Source organism: Physcomitrium patens, chromosome 4, assembly GCF_059467195.1.
Source record: "Physcomitrium patens ecotype Gransden chromosome 4, ASM5946719v1, whole genome shotgun sequence".
Lineage (NCBI taxonomy): Eukaryota > Viridiplantae > Streptophyta > Bryopsida > Funariales > Funariaceae > Physcomitrium > Physcomitrium patens.
Genome location: NC_143413.1, coordinates 11,933,864 through 11,939,863, shown reverse-complemented (window position 1 = coordinate 11,939,863; position 6,000 = coordinate 11,933,864).

Here is a 6,000-nt window from a genome sequence, read left to right as displayed (position 1 = left end):
GTGTAATAATACATTGTGTCAAATATCTTATCGCATAAACTAGAATTGAAGTTTAAATTAGATGATAAGGTAGAAGTTTTTACCATTAGTAGTATCATTTCAAATTTAATCAAAGGAACAAAATGAAAAGAAGCTATGCATTGAGATATTTATTTTAAGATGATTATTAATTGATTGAAGGTAAGCAATGTGCAATATCAAGATTATCATCTTAATGATGGCTTATTTTATTTCAAGAAGCATATTTATGTACCTAACAATGCTATACTTTGAATGCGCATACTTCAAGAAGGATATGACATTCCAATATTTGGACATCTGAGGCACAAGAAGTCTTTTAACAGATCTAAAAGACATGATTTTGGATAGGTTTGGATCATAATATTCAAGCTTTTGTGGACTGCAACAAGTCATGCTAATGTAATAAAGCATCCTACACATCATTTCTTAGACTATTGCAACTAATTCTACTTCCTACGGCACATTGAGAATAAATGACAATAGATCTCATTACGTGTTTGCTATAGATGCCTCACAATCATACCATGGTTGTTCTCTTTGTAGAAAAATTCTTGAAACAACTTCACTTCACTATCATGCACTATGATATTGATGGTCTAGTACTTACAGGGATCTTTTTTGAAACTTTCTTTTGTCACCATGGGTTACTTCATGACATCATTTTAAATTAAGATCCATGCTTTACGAAAATCTTTTGGAAGGCTTTATTTAAGCTACTAGGCACATGACTTGTCATATCCATGGCCTTCTATCCTTAAGCAAATAGATAAATAAAGCATGCAAATTGGACTTTGGAGGATATACTACAAGTATTCATGGTAATTCATTATAATGATTGGAATGAATATTTGATGCCCTTGGAGATTGCTTACAATAATAATATTAAAGCAAGTATCAATCATTCACCATTCTTCTTTAATACTAGTCAATATCCAATTATGTTAGCAACTTTCTATCATTCCATTGATATCAATAATTTAATAATAGAAGAATTTATACAATGACTTACAATGGCCTTGTAAGAGGTACAACATTGCCTTTTTATTACACAAAATCTATAAAAGTAGTATGCAGATAACCATTGGCAATATAGGACCTTTTAAGAAGAAGATCAAGTATTATTCTCTAATTCCAACTTTCTACTTGCTACATCAACTCAAATTCATAAGTTGGTACCTTGGTGGCTTGGAATTTTTTATATTTTTATAGTGATTTTTGATATTGCATATTGCCTCGAGCTTTGATCACATGTTCAGGTCCATTTGATCTTCCATATTTTGAAACTTAAAGAATTTTATACTGAGCCAAGGCTCTTTTTGGATTAATATCAACTATCACCACGACCATTGGTTATGATTGATGACCAACAAGAATATAAAGTGGATAACATTTTGGAGTATCGCTACCTTAGTCATGGCAATGGATGTCCATAACTTCAATACAAAGTCCTCAAAGAAGGTTATTCCATACGCAACATAACGTGTGAATCTGTGTAGAACCTCACTTATTCTCAAGAAATAATTTAGAAATATCATCAGGAGAATAACAAAGTTATTTTGCATTAGTAGAGAGGAATTAATTGTAACAAAATATATATAAGATATTTGTATTATTGATATATAGAGATAGGTAATTAGAGCCATGTTTGAAAAGTTTCTAGAAGTTTTTAGAATTAGAACTAGGTTGGTGGTCTATATAAGACCCAACATGAAACATTCTAGAAATGACTTAGGATCCATCATTAAAAACATTCTAAAAAGTTTAAGATGATTGAACAAAGTATAAATAGGATTGACAAAGGTCATTTGGATACTTGATCAGATATGGCTTTGGTTCCTTTCTCTTGATAAAGTTTAATTTTGCATTTTTTTGTTCAATTTGTTTTATTCTCTTTAACTTTATTCTGCCTTTCATGTTCCATTCTATTAAGTTTTGTTCTAATCTACATTGTCTTACATTGTGACAAGATTTATATTGCTATAGAATAGAAGGATCTTAGATCTTAGAGATAATCTAGTCTCGTTTCATGACTGAATCCTACTAGCAAGAAATATTGTAGTTGTTAGAAATAAAAAACCTAGTTTGTATAAGAAAAAAATATGATTTAAAATAATTAATTTACAGAATTTTTAATTAATATAAAATTTGATAGATATATTTTTAATTAATCTATAAATAGGTATAAAAATTTTATAGGAAAAGAAATTATAATTTATAAAAAGCCGTTAGAATCTTCAATTTTTTTTTTTTTTTTTTAAAAATATTTATGTATAAAAATTTAAATAAAAAAATAAATTTGAATTTAAAGTTTGATATTAGGATTTAAGATTTAGGATTTAGAGTTAGATTTAGGATCTAAGATTTAAGAATAGAATAGGATTTAGGATTTTGAAAGGATAGCAATCTTCTTAGGAGAGAGGTATAAAGACTTTCTAAAGAGGTTTTTGCTTTCTTGTATTTTTGTTTTGCAAATGTTTAATGAAGAAAATTTGTTGATATGAAGGATAAGTGAACTTACAAAAATTTCTTAGTTATGGAGCATTGTATATATTTTAAAGTTATAAGATAATAAAAAAATTAGTAGCAATCAAAAGCCTGGTGTTTTTTTAAGGCAAATTCTCTTTCTACAACATATTGGTGATTCTACTGAGAGAGCCTTGATGTACTTATTTTTCTACTAAAAACAATATAATATGTTGATTTAGGTTTTGGAATATTAAGAGGAAATGCTTCAAATGATTTATTTTGAATGTATAATTCATAGAATAATAACAAGTTCAAGAATGTGGCAAGGGTACTATAATAGCTTTATAAGTTATTATTGAAAAGATTGAAAGATCACCAAATTCCTTAGGATCTACATATGCAAGATAGAAGTATATCAAGTTCCAGAGGTAAAGATGATCATTGCTTTTGAACTTGCTGTTGTTTTCAAGATTAAAAAAAGAATGAAAGAGTTTAATGAAGACTCCATTTTTTGGAGCAAATTTGTAGAATATCTCAAAAATAATTTTTCTGAAGAAGAATTAGAAAGAATGAACAAGAAGTCATTTTTAGAGTAGATTATATGAAGACTAAGATGTCAAATGGATTTAAGTAAATTAATTAAGGATTTTGAAAAAAAAAATAGTGAATTACCAAAGCATAAAAGATAGTTGCTTGATACAAAGAAAACTAAGTTATTTTTGTAAACAATAAATAATAATTTGAAAAAAAAAATCTTTAATTTAGCAAATATGGTATCTAAAAATGGCTTTACTAACAATTAAAAAAAGGTGAAGAAGTTACATCTAATGTCTACTATCTAAACTTCTTCATCAACTTAAAAGATGAGCAAGGTTATTCATGATAAAGTACTAAAGGAATTAATCAAAGGTATTAAAGATTTGAGGGTAGAAATGACAAAATCTCAAAATCTCAAAATCTAGCACATTAAATATTTTAGAAGGACCTAAAGAATATATTAAAAGATGTAATTAGTATAATAGTTCATGCTACAAGTTTAATAAATGTGACAATTATAAAGAAGCAATCAAAGAAATTATTGTTCATTTCAAAGAAAAGAAGATAAGATTCTACTTTTTTTTTAGATATGATACTACTTTTATTTGTTTGTTTCTCCACCAATTTCTTTATATCTCCTATTTCAAAGTTTGTCCTAAGAAGTTCATCAAAGCTTAAAGTAGGACAAAGAAAAGTGAAGATTGTAGATTCATTAATAATTGATGTTATGAAGAGAAGAGCTGAGATTATTAGAAGAATGACTACATGGAAAGATCCAAATGATGTTAGGAGCATTAAAGCTTTTTTAAGTGAAGATCAATAAATTGTAGGTCCATATAATATTGCAATTGAAAAAAAAAGATATAGAACTAAACAACAAGGAAATTCTACTAAACTTCCTTATAAGAAGAAAGCATCAAAGTAAAAGAAAGAAAATAAAAAAAGATGCATTACAGAAGGCCAAAGATAAAAATCCTGCTTATAAACTTCAATTTGATATTGAAACATCTATTGATATAAAAATTATTTTGGAAGAAAAAAATTTAGATGCCAAAATTGAATTTACCTTAAATGAAGCTTCTAGTATAGCAAAGAAGAATTTTTATGAGTTAATTATTGATATATTAAAAAAATGACAAATAACAGCTTAAGCTGTTATGATTGAGGCATTAGATACTCGAATGACTCAAGATGAAGAAAAAGAGATAGAACATGTATTTTTTCAATGTCTAATACTAAGATTAAAGAGAGAAGCAAACTTGGAAGACAAGACTTTGATCAATAATAATATGCTTATGAGAGTACATCAAATACAAGAAGCTCTAGTTATAAATTATATTAAGTGTATTTTTTCTTTAAAATACATTGAATACCTAGTTGTAGAAGGTAAGTAGAAATGCAAGAACAATCCTACTAAGTCTAATAGAATCTTAAACAATCTTAAGTAGATCTTAATAAACTTAATCAAATTTTGAGAAATCCAAAATAAATTTAAAAGAAGTTATAAAAGAAATACAAAGAATTTGTAACTAATTTCAAAGAAAAATAATAAGAAATCTTAAAGAAATAACAATAATTTTAAAGAAATAAAAAAATCCTTTTAAAATACTAAAAATAGAAATATTAATATAATCTTTATTAAAATTCTAATTAAACTTTAATCAAATCTTAGGTCAAACCCTAATTGAAATCCAAATTGAATCTTAATCAAATCCTATGTCAAATCCTAATGAAATCTTAATAAAATCCTAAATCCTAAAAAAATCCTAATCAACTCCTATTCAAGTTCTAAATCAAATCCTAAGCAAATACTAATCCTAAGCAAATTTTAGACCAAATCCTAAGCCGTAACTAAACTATAGATAAATCCTAAATCAAACCTTGTAGTAAAATATAACCTCAATAATTAATGATCAAATTGTTAATATCAACTCAAAATTTGTACACTTTTTAATGTCTTCATTAGAAACAAGTACAAAAAAGATAAAATCACACTTATTAGTTTAAAAAAGTGTGATATAATCCAATCGGATATTAGGTGGCTTCTTACTCCAACTTAAATGCTAGACTTTGAGCATCAATATCTCATTGAACAATTGAATTGCTTCCAAATTTCACCTAAAATATTAAAAATCAAATCTAGTATCTATACAAAAAAAAATATATATATATATATATATATTTCAATCTGATTGATTTTTTGTTGAAGATCTTAGAAATACTTACTAATCCTCAAACTCTAATTTTTGAGACATTAATCTATAAAAACCTTCATACACTTTGATCTAATTGTTTAATTTATCTCAAATTTTGCAAACATATTTATAACTAGTACACCAACACATTGCTCAAAATTCACGTGTACATATACCCCAAAATTTAAAAAACCTTCTAATTTGTAAATATATTTTTATTTCTCAAAATCTAAATCAACTAACAATATTATGAATTTTGAAAATCTCTCAAAAATTCAACATTGATTCAATTGCCATAAAACCAATGCTCAAAAATCTCTCTATAATTTGATCTCAAATCTCATTCTTTGATCTACCAAAAGAATCCCAAAGTCATTGTAGATATACGGTTTTGTGCCTTGTGGTCTAATTTTGATCTAGATTGACAACCGATCCTTTCCAAGTATCAATTCTTGACTTCTTGAGGTAAATTTTGCTAAAATCTACTCTTAACTCTTTCTTATATATGCCTATATTATTTTTTTTATCTTATTTACTTTAATTTGGCCCATTTATGCCCCTACAAAGTAAATAGAGGTTCTTTCTACAAAAAGGCAGTGTTAAGATTAAATCTTTTACTACCTTTCTATCTTTTATCTTTATTTTTTTATTATATATTTTTATTAGGCTCTTCCATAATAACATTATTGTTTTTATTTTATACTATATACTCATATTATCACATGACAACAGAGACAAAAGTAAAGCTTGGTGATATAAATGATCTAGTATTGGTGTTGGT